The 18968-nt window shown below is 37.0% G+C and overlaps 1 long non-coding RNA gene across 1 annotated transcript; it reads right to left on the bottom strand.

The window, feature by feature from the left end:
* Window positions 1-3122: 3122 nt before the first annotated feature.
* On the bottom strand, window positions 3123-18654 carry LOC115610506. Its single transcript, XR_003992261.1, has 3 exons — window positions 18532-18654; window positions 12511-12645; window positions 3123-3188 (listed from the first exon to the last, which is right to left on the bottom strand). It is a non-coding gene; the product is annotated as an uncharacterized LOC115610506 (long non-coding RNA).
* Between the last annotated feature and the right edge of the window lie 314 nt (window positions 18655-18968).

The raw sequence follows: 18968 nt of genomic DNA, 5'->3' as shown, positions 1-18968 counted from the left end.
TCCAATAATCAGTGTGCCTAGGGTAGCCTTTTAATGTAGTCTGACCAAAAGATAAGCAATTTCAGGTGCAATACCTAAAACCACGGGGTTAATATATTCCCTTTGGGATGTCTGATTAACCTCACTTCCTAATTTATCATTCAGTAAGAATGATACGATTTATTTATGAAAATCACAAAAAAGTGGGCATATTACTGACTTAGATTAGGAACCCCAGGAAGGTTGATGACACAGACAGCGAGAGGAGTGAGGAATAAAGGAGTCAGTGAAAGCATACAACATGCATCTGCTCTCAGCTGTTCTTTTCTTTTCTTAAACAACCTTCGGGGGGGGGGGGGGTGAGGGGGGAAGAAAAAGCTGTTTATCTGCTAATATGAAATAGTTTCAAAAAATATGACATGAATATATTCTATTGAGTGAACAAGTCATCACCATTAAGCAGATTTACAGGTTTGAAAATCATTTTACTGTGTGTCTTTGTGGAAATTTCTCTCTTCTAGATAAAACTGCACTTCAGCTACACAAGGACTATATAAGGGAACTGCTATATAGGAACCATTTGGCACATGCTCTGCTTTTAGACTTGCACAAGTGAAATCACATGAGATGGTACTACAGCTATAATTTAAATCAGCTCTTGGCCTAACACTGTGTTCTGAAAACAGCTGCAGTATGTTATAGCAATGGGGAAACACCACCTGACATTTCAAATGTTAGGATATGAATCTGGGATATCAGTTTAGTGGGAATCAGTTTCTCTGGAGTGAGCTGAAGAGAGTGGAGTGCAATCGCCGTGCTTGTACAGCGTTGTGAAAGCCGGGGGTGGAGGCTGCTGTGGAGAGTGCTAGAAAAGAAGAGAGCGTGGGAATTCATTTTTGAGAGCCTGCTTACAGATCATAAGTGCGGTTAAAAGTTAATTTGGCTTCAGTGTGACTTATTTCCAGTGCAGCCAGAAGGAATTGTGTGTTCTTGGCTCTCGTATAATTGGCTTTATAATCAGTGGATTTGGAATAATGGTAATTGACCACATTTAATCACTACACCTTTAAAAGAAACCCCGCTCTTATTAGGGAAGGACTTGTCTTTAAAGTGTGTCTTCAGAAATGTCTTCATGAAGAACAGATATAATTTTTCCAGTTAGACCAATATCAGTCTAAATAAACCTGCAAAGATGACCCAAGGAGCAGGCTATTTTCAACTTTTCTAGACATAATGCAACCAGGATTTGTAGGATCATTGCGGGAAGGTTTGCAGGAAGATGGTTCCATCTACAGACAGAGGCAAATGTAATCACAGCTGCACTGTAGCTCAGGGTGAAGGTTGCAATGCCAAGTGGCTTCAGCCAGTCTCTCTAATCTGCATGACCTGATGTCCCTTCAGGGATCGGCCAGAGCAGGCTTTCTCATGTGCCTGCCTAGGGATTTTAGGCTTAAGTGTATGTCACGAGATCGTGTGTCAGCCTATTTTTACATATCTGATCTGTCCGCATCCATCTCCTCAGAAACAAGGTGGCTAAAGTTGTCCTGGTTTTATCCAGAATGGAACTATAATCTAAACCTTACAGAAAATGTTTCTTCAGTCCTGTTATGGAATTAATCAAAGGTTTTAAACATATCCATGTACTGTCTTTTCATTTCCCTTGTTTAGTCCCTGAAGGTATTTCCTTAATATTTGGGATATTTCAGAAATAGCCAGTCACACTGGATTTATGAACACTCAGACCAGCCAAACTGACATAGGAGCAGACAACACATGGAATAACTAATTGAGGGGAAACTAAATCATTGAAGACACTGACACTTGCTAGCCTAGAAATGCGGTATGCATCATCTCAGCAAGTAACCTACCACATGCCAATCTGTGGAGTTCAGTTCTTATTTAAGCATGCGAAAAGTCCTTTATAAATGTCTCAGTCATCTGCAGTCTAAATTTTTGCCTGTGCTTGTAGATTGCTGTTAATTCGAATAAACCCTGATAACTAACCCGGGTGAGCTCCTCCTTTCTGAGAGCTTAGATACCCTTAGCTGAAAGTAAAACACGCATTTCTTACAGGATGCATTTTTTACCTGAGCTTCCCTCCAATACATGCAGATTATCCGAGTATTTCTCCCATGGTGGGTGGCATGCCGCCTTGTTGTCTGAAGCTGTGCGTGGAGTAGACTTGGCTGAAGTTTAATGGGAAGAATTTGGTGTGTGATGTTTGGTTCTCACGCTGAAAAATTTATCTTGGACTCAGTAGAAATGAACTCTACCTGAGATAACACTTCCAACATGTCTTAATTGTTTCTCATTAAGTTCTGGCAGAAGTGTCTTTGTCAAAGAAAAGATTTCAAAACTGTTTTACAATCAATTTTGAAATGTTCTTCAATTACAGTTTTTAAAGGTGGATATATATATGTATATTTAAAAAGTCTTAATAACATTTCTGATTGTGAAGTCCTTCTGCAGGGTAACAATCAGTTCTGCCCTCCTGACAGGAAGCACTCTGTGCCTGGGCTGTTACATATGCTAAATTACTGTTCAGTTTCAATTCATTTAGAGTAGAGATTGAGTCAATCATTGTAGTGTATCCAGAATCAAGCACTACAGTGATTCCAAGCACATGTCAATAGCAACTGTTGAATTGATGACTCAGCACATTTGTTATTTCCAGACCTAACGGTGTGGTGAACCTGGAAATAATACACTTTCAATAGTGATGTTTGCTTCTACAAAAAGGGTAGACACGCTTTCCCAAGGCAGTCAGAAATACTTACTTTGAAAATATCTATACCAGCTGCATATTTGCATTCAAGAAAGTTAGTTTAGTAGCAGAAATATTTGCTGAAATAAAAGAATTTAATGTGAGAAGTTAACTACAGAGTAATCATTTAAAATAGGCAGTTATGAATGTCAACACCAGGAAACTGATTCCAACAGCAATGCTCATCCATCCAGTCCTGAACAGAATATTTGTACATGTGGTCAAAAAACCTAGAACATAAATATTCTCAGTGAATGCCTTGCAAGTTTGCTACTTATCAATAGATTTCTGCAATACTTGAATTTTAAACTGAGAAAAATCACAGAGCACAAGCGGCTTTGAGCACAAAAAAGACAATGCACACAGAACACTGAAGCACTCACCCATTTTCTTAGAAATAATAGTTTTCTGGCATTCCTGTCCATCAATTTTTAGACAACCTGTTCTGGAAACACAAATTAACACTGTTTTCATTCGTCCTAATGAATTCCACAGTATTCACATCATATTCTAGATCGCCTGGGAAGCACATGGTGATTTTGTACTTATCGGGAAGAGCAGCAGAGAGACTGTCTTCAGTTTATGATGGTAAGGCATTTTAGCAATTGGATGAAACATTGCAGGACCCATAAAAGTGGCCCAATGTTATTGGATGGTGATAATTTTCTTTTCAGAGATTGATTCTTTTTCATTATATTTCTGGCTGAGTGCGGGTGTGTGGAATAATAGCCCATGGCAGTGAACACGAAGAAGAAAGTCAATAAAAACTGGGGATGAGAAAGAAAATTCATTTTTAGTTTGTGTTCACTGTTGCTACTGTGAACACAATGACATGCTTTTATCTCATAAGAGCAAAGAAAGCCAACGTGTAATGTTTGCTTGTTAACTCTCTCTCTACTTTATGCAATTTGGGAAGTATAATGTCTTCTAATATATCGATATGTCTTTGGTTGTGTGTGAATCTGCCTGCCTGAAAAGCAATACAAGAACATTATTTTGCATCACAGAATACAGATAATTTTGGCAGAGCAGATTTTCCGTAGGCCTGGATATGGATTTGAACTATATTTAAACATGTTGACCTTCCTGGTCGCAGATTTTATGATCTGTATCCATGTAGGAGGCACAAATTAAAAAAAAAAAACCAACCAAAAAAACCCCTCAAAACTTAAATTTAAAGACTTCCTAGAATCTTTTCTGCCTTTCCCACTGTTTTTATAATCAAACAAAAAAAGAAAAAGGAAGAAAAATCTCCCTACCCCCAGTACATTGATAGTGTACCTGAAACTCCCCCCCTCTTATTGTAATGTCAATAGACAATAAAGGTAAACTTTTAAAAAGCTGAGATAGTATTTGGTTTCCTCTCCTGAAGGGAATTACATGATAACTATTTCCCTATGGAAGTTATTACAAGATTTATTTAATTTCTTCTTACAATAGTATATTATAACCCTATTCTAGCTATACCAGTACTTATAGCAGACCAGTAACATACAATGCACATGTTAACTTCTTAGTAGAATTAATCACATTGTTTATATTGCAAGCTGAAGTATTATACTCCTACCTGCATGCTTTCTTACTCTGCCAAGAATTTCAATACACAAATGTAACAAAGGTTCATGATTTTTCCACAAGACAATAAAATTTGCTTTAGTTACTAGTTTCACAATTTCTTTTTGCACATTCCTTTTCCACATATTTAAGTAGTAAGCAGTCTTGCCCAAACTTTATTATTTCTTACAGAAAGGAATAACCTGTATCTAAATTAGGAATAAAACATATGTAATATTGCCAGATGTTCTTCTGAGTAAGGACTTCTTTTCCTGTACTTTAATAAGTTTTTCAGCAGAAGAAATCAGCGAACAGAAAAGTTAGGGATTTAATTACACATAGCAATGCAGAATCATGAGAATTAGTATAAATGGCAATGTTTCTGTGACTTTCCTTTTAACCTCAGTAACCATAATGTCTTTCTGAGAATATATGTAATCATACAAACCATACTCATCAATGCCAGAAATCAGCTACATAATCCCACTATGGGAGGGTGCTAAAAGCAGCAAGCCCCTGAAACCAGCTACAGCATACAAATAACACAGACAGGGTAGATAAGTAACAGGCATTGTGAAAAATACATTTTCATTTGGCTTTAGTTTCATAAGCAAAAAAGCGTGATAATAATATACAGCTGTTGTGTGACTGTGTGCATATACAGACACAGAGATGCACACATGAATGCACTCTTGGTTGTACCATGCCTTCTGGTTTGGTTGTTTGGGGGGTTTTTTGACAATCCTTTAAATGTGTTTTCTTTTTTCTACCTATAGTCACATTTAGACACTTTTGACTGTGCAACCAGACTGAATAATGACACAGAACTACCTAAACATGCTGGGAGCACTGTGCTTCATTTTGAGCCTCAATTTGCACCTGAATCATGAGCATTATATCCAGCAGTATCACACAGCGTACGAAACTTTCCTTGTTTAATATTGTGAATGTCATTTAGAAAAAAGAGGTAAGCAAGGAGAGTTCAGTAAAAGATATGGAATTGAAAAAAGCATAATGAAACTCACTTTAAAAAACCAGCCAAAATACTTTCATATATTAAATGCATAACATTAAAATTCTATTTAAAGTTGACACAAGGGTATAGAAAAAAAAAAAAAACCCAAAAAATTATTCCTATGGCATATGGTGGCAACGGAAGATGAACTTCTGCCTGTAAAAACTCGCAGTTGTGGATCTGGATCACTTGGTCTCATCAAAGCTGCAGGGGACTTGAGGGGATTGATGTGAGATGCAGAATTAGGTAGTGGAGAACCTCCATGAGGACAAATAGGTCTCATGATGCACCAGCAGGATTTCTGTCCTGTAGCAGTTCTCCTCTCAGGTTGTTTTGGGAGGGATTAAAACGCCTGTCTCTAACTACCATCCTACAAGGGTGCAGATCTCTACCAGGTCCTGTGCTGTAGCTGCCAGTAACCATGCAGGCATCTCAGATACCCTACAACATCTACAGTGGTGCTAGACCCCTATATACAGGCAGCAAACCATTGCGATACTGGTAGCATCCTCCACAATGCAATTCACACACTGAGATTATTCTAAATATTTACTGATTACTGGGAAGACAACATTAAAATGTTACTGAGGATGATGTGCGGATGACATAAGGCTTGACGGACTTACTACTGAGAGACTGGTAAGCACTGAAAAGGTAGGCAAAGGCTCAGATCAGTCTTTGGAAATGATGGTTTAGTTAAAATAAAACAAAATGTCAGCAATACATGTATACTAGATGGGTAACTATTTTGGACAGCAGTGATAAAGAATTGGGAATTATAGCAAATAATAGGCAGAAGGTGCAGATTTTGCAGCCAATAATATCATACTTGGCTCATAAATTTAGGTATCTTTTACATATGGAGAAGCTATGTTACTCCTTTAGATATCACTCATGAGTGCTTCTGTTCTAACCATGTTTACCAGACCACCTTTCCAGGTGAGTCTGGACCTTCCCCCACCTCCCTGAGATGTTACGTCTCACTAGTTATATTCTGCACGCCTATCTGTATCATGACAAATTGAAGCTGCAAGCAACAAAAGCTGCCAGGTTTTTTCAGCTGTCACAAATATTTTCGTAATGATAAGACAGCTTCTCCTTTGTTAAAAAAACCCCTGCTCTTTGCCCTCAGAATATTTAGTAGGAACAGCACTGAAATAAGGTCAACATAGTCTTGGGGCCAATAATGGGAAAAACCCAGCCTCTCACTAGAATAACTTCTAATGTCTGGCTCCTTTCTCTGGAATAGCCTGAATTAAATCCCAGGATGCAAACACATCAGCATTCGTAGGTTTCAAGATCAGCATCAGGATATCATGAATGTTTCTTACTACACAGAAACTTCAGTTTGCATCTGAGCTGTTCCTAAAGCTCTATGCAGATTCTCCCCTCATTTCTCTTAGAACACCTCCATGAATATGAAATAGGCTGTAAGATTAGAAAGTCATTTCACCAAACTCCTCAGGCTGGAATAGAAGCTCCACTTGTCTGTAAGGTGTAAAGAATAAGCACTCTAATGAACTGGATTTTGCCAGTATGGATTTTGCCAGTATTCTGTTTGTTAATAGAACCGAACACTGTTCACCTGTATTTCTATTGAAATATTTAACAAAATAATATCAAATGTAAAATTTTCATGGCTAACAAATAGCCTGAATATAATTAACCACTTCCAGAATTTAAGCACTGCACAAAACCTATGTAGAGGAATCTCTGAGAAATTTTATGACTTACCATTATTATTGATAGTAATAATTCAAGATTCTTCTCCAGACCTCACTGAGTGATCTCCATTCCCAGCTATCTCCTGAGACTGCAGATAGGAATGATTTCCTTTCCCACAATGGAAATGGCTGGCTGAGTACCGCTCAAATGCACACACTGTTTTGTGAGCATGATCCGACCAATTTTCTCATTGACAATTAAACAACACAACCATTCTTATTCTGAAACAAGCCTCAAGAAACACATCTAAGATGCCTTCTTTCATTGACGACTGTATTTTTAGTGGCACACAGACATATCCGACAGTGTTGTTACCTGGAGGTCTGCTCTGCCTGACAGCACAACAAGCATCCTCCCACCTTAACGCAAGTACTGTATCTTGCCATGGTGAGCTGCCACTGACAGGTTTGGAGAATACAAAAGTGCTGATAGTGGCAGTCAGTCAACGAACCACTACTGAGTGCTCCTTCTGGTGCATGGTTTGTGTATAGTTGGGCTGGGAAGTCAGGAAGACAGCTGGTGTGGGGACAGCAACAGCCCCTTGTGTGGGGGACACAGAGTGACTCTGGATCCATGAAACCAAGAGGCTGGCAAAATCACTATTGCATTGCTATATGCAAAGAATTTGTGACAATCCTAATAGTACCGGAGCTATTGGACACTCTCCTGCTTGACTCCCCAGCTCTGCTGCACCAGAACAGCAAATTTCTAAGTTGTACAGTGGTCCAGGGCAAGTATGGTACAGAATGGCTCTCTACAGCCCATCCTTTCCCATGCAGTTACACTCCCCCACTTCTGATGCCAAGAGGACATGCCATAACTATGCAGGAAAGGTGTCCAGAGTAGCTTATAGCCTTGGTCTCTTGTAGGTTATGATCCAGAGAACTCCCCAACAGGACATGAAGTGAAAGTGAAATTGAGCAATTAATAATCTAGTGAAATCATAATACAAATATAGAAGTTAAAAAGTGAGCGACAAAAGGCAATTTAAACACCCTGTACAAGGTTTCCACACACATACCATGTGTGTGTACCTGTATGTGTGTGCATGGGTACACCCCAGTGCTGATACAGAGGATTTGAGGGAGATAATCCAAATGAAACAAAGAATTACTGATTTGGAAACACAGACTAAAACGACCAAAAAAAAAAAAAAAAAAAATAAAAGCAATACCCCAAGCCAAACAAACAAATATAAAACACATTAAAAAAAAAAAAGAAAAAAACCAAAACCAAAACCAAACCCCAAACAAACCACCAACCAACCCCCAAAAAAACATTAAAGGAAATGTAATCAGGGTAACCCACTTCTCTGGGGAAAGACCTGACAAACTCAAGAACAAATCAAACTACAATAAAATCTGACTACAAGAAATCTTCTGCAGACTGGATGGCACTCACACTGACAAGCTCTTAAAATGAAGAAATTCTCTGCAGAGTAGGTGTGCTCCCACACTGAGCAATTCTCGGGGAAAAAAACGATACTAACAGTATCAGAAGATGAAATTCAAAAAACACACATATCACAGAAAGAGAACAACATATGTCTCTGCAGAGCCATCCCCTGAGGAATATTCCTCATGTGAGTGTTTTCCATGTCCTGAGCTTTAGAGAACACTGTGAAAATCTACTCTTTCCCCGAGAAACTGAAAGTCCATGTTACAAAACACAGATGATATTTTCTTCAGTACATCCCCATACCTGTCAGGCGCACCCCACAGGGATGTGCCAGAATGAATGGGCAGCAGGCTGCTTGCTCCTGCAGACTCCTGATAGCAACCGCACCCCCTTGAGTGGAAAAAGCTGCTCCTATGCAGGATGTTTCTGAAAGGCATTTCTTAGTGGAAGGCAGTACATGTGGAAGGGATGCTGAAACTCTACATCCACCACTGTCAAGGGGAAAGTGGTACCTCTGCAGGGGTCAGCTTGTTAATCCCTCCCTACTTAAGTCCGTTCTTCTAGAAAGTTGCAGTATCAGCTCACAACAGTGATACCAAAGCACTGCTAAAGGAAATCCCCAAAATGCACAGTTAATTCTTGATATAAATCAGTTGACTGGTCTGAGATGATACTTTGGTCTCCTATGTTTGGTATATGCTACAGTATATTTTCAACTCATTCACTCAACTGGAATTTTGGCCTGAGAGCTATCGCAGCCATCTCTTGTTCACAACTGACAGATCTTATGAGAACAGCTTAATAATTCACAAGAAAAGCTGGGTCAGCCTTTCCTTTGAATAAGCACAAGTAATGTTTAACAAGTCTTTGACAGCTCTGGGAAATGCTTAGCTTTCCCAATAATTTTAAAGACTGAATATTATTTTTCGAAGTATTCCTATAGAGGAAGTCAATCCAAGACTTTTTCTCTTGGTGTTTTCTCCTATAAGTGGTGTGGTATTTTCAAAGCTATCAAATGGAGTCTCATGGGAAAGGCTTTCATGACTCCTTTGATAACTGCATATTTCATGATAGTAAGAATATGGTGTTTTATTCAAGGACAGGAGGAGTAAAAGCTCTCAAGAGGCTACAGAAAACATACAATACTTTACCTTCCTCCAACATGTTTGGCAATTCAAATACTACAGTCACTGTCATGATTTCCACATGTATAAACAAGTAGCTTTATGAGGAAATGAGGGAAGAGCTACATATCCCTTCTCTCTACTTTCCTTAACTCTGCAGCATAAGGTAACCCACACTGTGGTTTCCTTACATACAATATTACAGAACTGTACTTTTACCACAGTAGTGGTATGTGTGTCACTACAATTACTACACAGAAATGCATCCTTTCCAAGAGAGTACCATATACAGTTTTACAAAATCTTTTTTTTTTTTTAATATATTTTTGTACGTGTTAGCTACACAGGTGAGAAAAGTTTGTTGTTTGTTTTTTTGTTTTTTTGTTTTTTTAACAAAAGGAAAATAAGCAAATCTACTAATAAATAATAATAATTAAAAAAAAAGGCACAAAAGCCCTCTGTAGCAATATACAGTATATGTCCTAGAAAGCCTGGAAATAATCTGAAAAACCTCTTGAGACTTGGTACACTTTGGCATCACACAATAGGCACTAAGGTTCTGCACATTTTTCCTATTGGGCATAGTAGGAATAATACAACAGGACCGAGGGATCTAGATAGAGCAAGGTCTTTGATAAGTGCGTTACCCTTTTAAAAGGTTTTTTTGTTGTTGTTGTTAATTTAATATAGCAGTTACTCAAAGCTTTGTTCATAATATAAAGTGAATTTGCTCCAATGAACAGAACAGGCAAAATGTACCATGAAGTACAATCATGTCAATGGTAAGCATTATAACCTGTTGGAAATATACAGTAGTAATGTCTGAGTTTTACTAACCTCCTCAAAAAAAAAAAAGAGGTTACTCTTCTAGTGAATAATTAGGCACTTACATTTTGAAACTCTGAGGAGCTCTGCATGCTATTTTCCTGCTTCTTGAAAATGAAAGCTACAATCAGAGCACTTAAGCAACTTAAGTGCCAGAGTCTTCCTTGGGCATAAAGTCTAAAACATACTGCAGCAAGAACCTGCTAATCTGTTTGCAAGTTCACATTAGCTTCTTACTGTTATTTTCAATAAGTGAAAGTCACGGCACAAGTTCCATAAAAATCAGATTTATGCAAGTTTAATAAGCCTCGTTGCAAGTTATTTTTCAGATTTTCATGGTCTGGTTATCTTGAAAGCATGTAGGAAAGAAAACAAAAATTTTCTCAAACCTCACATTCTTGCAGAAGCACAGAAAACAAAGGCAAAACAGTAATTTCCTCTACTGTGCTGTAAAGGCAACATTTTGCTCAGTGAGATGCTGTGAAAGCTTACATGGTGGGAAACACTTCTTTGTTGTACAGAATCTTGGCATTGTATTATTAAGAGATAAGCTTTTAATTAAATTTGGCTTCCTGAGAAGCTGCTAAAGACTATCTCACTGCTATCCTGTTGATGGGGCCATCAATTGTGGCACTGACAGCAAGTGAGCCTATAGCTCAGAGCCATGAAGTATTTTCTGTTTCCCCAGTATTCATTTCACAATCAAAACATGAACTCAGTTATGTTATACTTAAACCCATCATTCCATTCCTGAATGAAACCATACAATTCACATCAAAAAATCAGTAAAGGTGTACAGCTAAAGTCAGCACTCAGAGAGCATGCAAGTCAGAAGGGCAGATTTAGAGAATGCAGTTGTTTCATATCATCAGCTTTTTACCACATTTGTCATTTAGTTCGTGAATGAAAAATGGGAATGTGCAAGGTCTGACCAAGTGTTAAGGAGTTACAGTAGCCCTGGCTAGTGACTGTTACCGAAAAAGAACTCTAAAGATCATCGTTAGGCTGTAGAAAAGCTTGACATTTCTTGGGAAGCTGCATTTCTGTAAATATTGAGAAGCCTTGAGATTGGAAATCAACGAGTAGTGTGGTACAGATTTAAACCTGTGAGAAAACAGATACCAGATACCCAAACAGAAAACAGCTCCACTGAACCATTCAGACTGGCATTTGCAGTTCTCCATGTTTCTAGTGTTTCTTTGTTCTCTGAGTATTTATTAAGTAATTATACTGCAGCAGCTGCAAATCTCAAGTTTATATGTATTACTTGAAATATTTTTTCAATATGCCTTCTTCACTGGTATAGAACTATGGAAAATTACATTAGGTGTGGTTAGGAACCACAATAATGCTCATCTGATGTGTATTATAAGCTGTTTTTCTTCTCAAAGCCTACACACTTCCTTTGTTTCCCTTTGTTTGCTGCTATTTGCTGTTTCTGGTTTTATACTGTATTAACATCTCTTTTGAGGACAGACATAACTGTCTATGTTTGTTTTTACTTTAACAAACCAGCAGAACAAAACAAAACGTTATGTTAATGTGAAGAGTGAAAAGATTTTTGTGCTTATTTTTTCTTTCTTCTAAAAGACATTCTTGACTTTTTAAATACCCAACTCTGGTACCGGCAGACTTACAAACATGTTACTTTCAAGGTGCAAACAGCCCCTAGTCCACAAAGGAGCTTATAGCTCCCCACTGTGCCATATGAAAGTGGCTGCTTCCAACACAGATTCATTATTACTGCCCTCATGGAAACCACACAGAGAGACGTGTGGCTTATTCCCAGTATGCTTTTCTAGTGGAAAAAGACTAAGATGATGATACAAATATTTTAGTTTTCTTTGGTGCATAGAAAACTTAGATGGTCAAATATCCCAGTATGATCAAAGTATGCACAACCCATTACTTTATATTCCTTGATTAATTTCATATTTTTTGCTCAATCTATGCTGCCTCTCTCCATGAGTGATGCACAGAAAATGTATTGCCTCTAGTTTTACTCATAAAGTTGTAATGCCACTATGGCCTTATTTAATTCGCTCCTTAAATAATCTTTGTAAGACCTGGCTGTTGTTCCCCATTACAAAAACTGATATTGTCATACAAATTAGTGTATGACTCACCATGACCAATGACAGCCAATTGACCCCATAGGTTGCCAGGCGTTCTTAGATAATAGACGGTTTAGATCTCTTCTCACTCCTTTGACTTCAGAGAACATGGTTGTCATGACACAAGTTGACTCCATAGCAAATGATCTGAAAAAAGACAGAGAAAAGAAGTAATATTTCCAGTGTTATACAGGAAGCATTCATAGGGACTGAGGTCTCCCAATTCCAGGCCAATGACTTAATCTGTCATTCCTGATGAGGAGGTGGCTTTGAAAAGAAAAACAGTAAAGAGAATACAGAAGTCTTTTAGAATGGAAATAGTTGAATTTAGAGCTAATAAATATAACTTTAGCTTCAACCTTTTGCAAAGATACATGCCAAAAACATGTTCTTCTTTTTGAAGATAATGAGATAACTGAATATGCAATCTTTGGTGTTTTTCTTACCTGAAATATTTACAAGTTGTAAGCACTGCATAAATGAAGACTGCAAAGGATGCTTATGCATACTACATATTTGTTGGGATTTTTTGTACAAATCAGATGCCATTTTCTTCACTTATAAACTCCACTGAATTCAAAACTAAGAAGACATTTTGGGGAAGAACAATACAAGAACAATATAAGCTATGGAAAATACAATGATGATGTCACTGGACTATCTCCAAGCAACTGCCATACATGATATGTTTGTAGCTTTTTTAACAGCTTTGTCATATTCCAGTGAGTGTATTATAATTACTGCCATCAGTGCCACACTGAAAATAGAGCCAAATGCAATTTTTATGGGAACTATTTCTCTGAAGGGGGGAAGAGTTTCGTGGGTTTAGTCTTCTATCAGTGGGATGAACATGAGAAAAATATTTTGAAAAAATGAAGTTTATAACAGTCTAAAGTGCTTGGATTTAGGCACGAAATCAAGAGACTGATACTAGAGAAATATTCTTTTAAAGACATGGACCTTTATTTAAAGTTCCACATATCTTTAAAAGCAAATATTACCGTGAATTTATGAAAAGTAATGAAGAGTACGTCAGGCTTACTAGCGGGTGTTTATTTGATTTTTTAAACAGATAAATATTCTGGTTTTAGTAACACTAAAGCGCTCAAGTGCTCAGTATTCTCAGATTCAGGAAGAGGAAGTTTTAAGCACCTGTTTTAGGATCTTACTAGCTCAGGAACGCAATCTCTGTACTACAAAAAGGAACACAAATAGGCTCTGTTAATAATAATTACCAACTTGACAATAGTTAATTAAAACACATTACATATTCAATAGTGTGGTTTTAACTTGTCTATCATTTTGCTGAAACATAAAATTGTAAAAAGAAAACATCTTTTTATTGTACTGTCATTAAGCAAATACTGATTGGTTTATGTGCCAATAATTTAGTATTGTTATATTTCTATTAGTTTTAAGTGAGTAAGATTTAAGAAACAATTCATTTCTTTTATTTGAAAGAGAAATTATTTGTTCAGTTGAGATAAGTGTTTGTGAATAATTCAGAAGCACATGATATGTGCATTCATTTCAGGACTTTTTGAAAGTGGTAGTCCATGAATACTCCCATTCCAATAGTCCATGGAATCATATCCATTACAGATACCTCTCTGTGTGTCCCCTAACTAGAGTTTAACAATCACTGTCATGGGCTTCCTAGAATATAGAAACTGGTTAAATGAAAATGCAAATCTGGGTCAGAAAGTATGTAGCATCTGGTCATTTCTATCCCCTTTTTCCAGGTTCTAGGACTGCAAGAAAAACCTAAGGACAGTTTTTGCTGTTTCATAAGGCAATTTGATTTCATCTTACTCATATGTCTATAACACATTCCTCTAATTTTTCACAGCCTGTATATCACAACCATTCTTCTATTAAAACAATACAAAGTGGTTTCCAAATACATTTAAGACTTTAAATTTTATTGTATTCTTCTTGATTTCCAAACATAATTTTATTTCACAGTACATTACTTTCCATTACACACTTTTGTACTTTATTATTAATGCCCTTTCATTATTTCAATAAACAAAACTAAATGTAGGGTTGGCTGTTTGGCTCCATGCTTCAGTAATCTCACTATGCATCAGACAGCTGTAGGACAATCAAATAAATGGCTGCAACACACCATTGTTTTAATTATATTTATTGATTCAAGGGTATGTAAATCCTTGGGTTTTTTTCTTGAACAATGATGCATTTATGTCTATAAATTGATTAATGGATTGCCACCTTTATCATGCAATAATCAAATCTACAGCTGATTAAGTAATGTGTTTCTTGTACAAATTAGCTAAATTATACATGCCAAACACAACACATTCCCCATTTAACAGAAGAAGCTTCTTGCCAGGAAATCTTTTTATCATTAGCTCTTCTCAAATGTGATACAGTGTTAATGAAAAAGCAGGACACTTCAAAGAGACAACATTGGAAAATGCAGCTGAGCATCCTACATGGGCATCACATATATTGATATGTGATGCTCTTCTGATATTGTGCAGCGTACATTGCTTTACACCATATCAGTTAGTGAAGAAGTTTGTCTTTATTTTTCACTGAATACATCATCTCTCAACACAATTTGAAATAATGAAAATTTGGCTTAGAGGGTATTAAAAAATAAATGCATGCTCAGAGCCAGCTTGTAATTAATTCCTTCACTTGGTCTGACTAATTTCAGCTCATAAGAGTAACTTCTCACTGTGAGCAGAAGATGTGAGAAAAATTATTTTCTCGCCACCAGGACAGCTCATTTTAACTTGCTCTGCCCTCAAGAAAGCAGGGCACACCATGCTGCCAAGCACGTACAGAATCCCTTTCTACTCTGCAAGTGAACTCTGCTCTTTGGTGGTCTCAGCTCCAACTCACTGACCTCTATAGACAGCAACCTGTCTGCCGTTACCATGTCTCACCTACCTCTTGGAGAAGCAGAGGCAAATAATTGTTTTCTTCTTGATCATGAGGAAATCAACAAAGACATTACAGAGGCCACCCAAGGACAATGGTGAGGTTGCTAGGGTAATCATCTTGTTCATGGCAGCACTTCAAAATCCAACTTTCCAGGCTGTTGATGACACTCTGTAGTATTTAAAGCAACCTTTGTGTAAGCTCTGCTGGGACACTGATTGAAACTTTAAGATTTATGTCTCCAAAACAAGGTACTTCTGTCTATAAATCAGTGGATTCCCAATTTTTTCATGCAATAATTGCATCCATAACTGGTTACTGGGCATGTGTCTTTTGCTGATCAGCCAGATTGCCCATGCCTCAGAAACGTTTGCTGACCAACACTACAAAGCATGGCGTACACCAAAGTGTCAAATATATATCCCATGGGGGATATATATAAAAACATTCCTCTGAAGTTGACTCAAGATTGGTATGCTATACATATATCATTATATACATTTTTGATGTATAAATGCACACGCATCTATGGTTTGTTTATATTTAGCTGCAAAACTGCAAGAACAGCAGTATGGATCTGCATTGTTCCAAAGGGAATATTTTGAAACATTTTTTCTCCAGATGATGTAAGAATATTTAATTCTTATTTAGAAGCCCTTCCACATGTTTCTTAGCTGGTGTCATTTTGCGCAATAGAAGTCGTTGTGGCTGGAAGGCACTTGGCCAATTCTACAGGCATAACTTGAAGGAGCTCAAAAAGCATGCTAAATTTCATGACAGCATTTTGCATTAGGCATTGCTCAGAGATACAGAAATGTCTGAAGGGGTATTTTTAATTACAATATTTCTGATAGTTTCACTAGAAATCTGGCCCAGGAAAGGAGACAGTAAAAATCTCTACATTGGCTGTTCACAAAGTAAAGAGAGCACCAGATATTTTAGGAAACAAACACAAATATATTGGTTTTGACTTACATAGTGGTACAGAAGGAACAAACAGAAAATGGCAATAGGGCTGAAGAAGAGAGCAGAGTGATCACATCCTCACAAAAGAGAACCCGTTATGTGATGCACTCAAACAGCTCAAAGGTGGTTTTGAAATTGTAGCTCTATCTAAAAATAGGGCTAAGTATTGTATGTTAATCAGTAAAAGCATAAGTTGTTCCAGCTTGGCAGCTCAAAAGGTATTAATTTGTTACTCAACAGAGGCCTGTGTCAGATAAGTATTTCTGCAGAATGTAAGAAGCAAAACACTGGTATCCTAACTTTACCAAAGAACATACAGTAACTCTTTTTAGCCAATTTTCATTATGTATGACATGCTGTCCGTATGTCATACATCTCATACTTATTGACATAGGAAGTAGGATTTTTGGGAACCTATCTTGAATTTTTTAGAACTGTGTCATCCAAAGTTAGCAGCTACACTGCACATTCCTATAATTTTATCTATATTATTAACCAGAGCTAATGCTCACATGCTAGTAACGTCAGAAGGGGAAATATTCAGTAAATTATAGGTTGTTTCGGTTGTACTGAAATTACTTTTGAAAACAGTAAAAAAAAAAAAGTCTAAGGAATTTTCATAAGGATGTTCTTTTAGCAAATGTGAAGGAAAAGGGAAATTAAGTTGATACTATGAGTATAAACAGAATAGTAGGGTCCCATCCTTGAAAATAAAACCTATTCACAAGCAGGATACTCTTTCAGACTAGCAGTCATAGTACAGGGGGAAAAGGTGTATTTGAGGAAAGCCTGGGAGAACAGCATTTTTTTTATAAGGCTGTTTGTTAGTGAGGCTGCATCTCTCACTCATCTGTGAGCAGTGATATATGAGGAACTCTGCTGAGCAAGGCAGCAATTTAAAATAAACTACGCATTCAGTAAACATTTCTTTCCTAGCCTTTACTGTTGTTCTCATTCATACTACAGAAGGTTAGAATTTGCAGTTATTGTGGGGTTTTGTGTTTGTGTTACAAAAGGGTCTCCCAAATAGCGCTTTCATTGGCGTATTGAATGAAAATATGATGTAATTCTTAGTCGCAGCATGCAGTCTGACTATGCTACACGGGGGGAACTCAGCACCTACTCTTGCAGCTGTATAGTTTGCCAAATACACTTGTTCATTCTTACAGGCTGTAAGGTTTTATCATTTTAGAAGTTAAAGTGGATTTGAACTTAAATAACTCTAAACTTATTTTAGGCACTAAGTATGCTTCACTAGTCAAGTCAGACAAAACTCACAGAATATTAAATTGAGCATTTTCTTCATTCACAAAATGTAATTCTTTGAGCAGCTCCCTCTTGCGTTGACAAAAGAGCTAGGGATGGGACAATTACCAGTATTTAAAGTCCATGGAGAGCTTTTAGAAGAGTATAGATGTTTCTTTGGAAAATATTTTTTTCTAAATCTAGATTTTGTAGCGATTGAAAGATGAGTCTGTATCTGAGACGTCACTGCTTCCTCAAGTCTTGCCTATCGCTGAAAAAATTGCTGAATTTCAGAGAAAGGGGCAACTCGGTTTTCCAAAGTCAATTCAAGGCAAAGTTTAATATATAGGATTTCCAGGCTTGACTCTCTGAAGATCTCTTTGAAATCTTTCCCTATCTGCTCTTTGAGCCACATGATGCTGATCTGGGTGCACAAAACAATAGTTAAGCAATTAGTGAATGCAGTTACTCTAGCAATGGGCAATGCTCAAGGAATTATAGGAGAAGAAATAAAGCACAAAATCAGTCTCTATGTATCTAAGATCATTGCATTGCCACTATCCATTAGATATTTTATAACACAACATGAAAAGGAAAGAATACCCACTAATACTTAACTGGCTGTTCAGTACATTCATTAAGTGCCTTTTGTCATTTTCTAGCTAAAGTTTCACTGGATTTTTTGAATGGCTGAATCACATAAAACTGCTCCTTTTCTATTTCTTGCTATTAAACTTTTAGACTTTGATGTTTTTTTGTCTTTGAAACCACTTTATTTGGTTGGGGTATTTTTATTCTTTTTTAAGTCCAAACATGTAATACCCAAATCAGTATTTTTCATTGAAACTGCATAAAAATTTGAAGTATAATCGCAATGAAATTTTATGCAAACAGCAAATTAAATAAACTTACCAGTAATTCCAGCTGTTGATCTTAAGATGTGTATATTTAACATTTGATTTTGGGTAGCAAGCTCCTGGAAGATTCCAGTTAGTTTCTTCCATGGTAATCTTCTTAAGGGACTATGCACCTGTATTACACCTGGGAAAAGAATACAATAGTAATCCTATAGGAAATCTTATTTCTTTCATTATCAAACAGCAAAAAGTAGTAAAATTTTCACGTATGTTCAACACAGAGGCATGTAGCTGCACTAGCAGTAAGTTTATTGCAGTGGCTTGTAAACTTCTGAAATACTTCTGCCTGCACATTTTTCATATACAACTAATTCCTCATGGACAAACTAGGACAAGCTAGGTTTTGCAGCAGTGTTCCTTCACATTTGTTTTAGAAAACAATAACTCATATTTATTCAAATATTTCCTGATTTCTCTCTAAAAATATTCCAG

Source organism: Strigops habroptila, chromosome 7 (genome assembly GCF_004027225.2).
Source record: "Strigops habroptila isolate Jane chromosome 7, bStrHab1.2.pri, whole genome shotgun sequence".
In the NCBI taxonomy this organism is placed as follows: Eukaryota; Metazoa; Chordata; class Aves; order Psittaciformes; family Psittacidae; genus Strigops; species Strigops habroptila.
The sequence above is the reverse complement of the archived record's forward strand: the minus strand, read 5'-3'. Positions and strand labels throughout refer to the sequence as shown.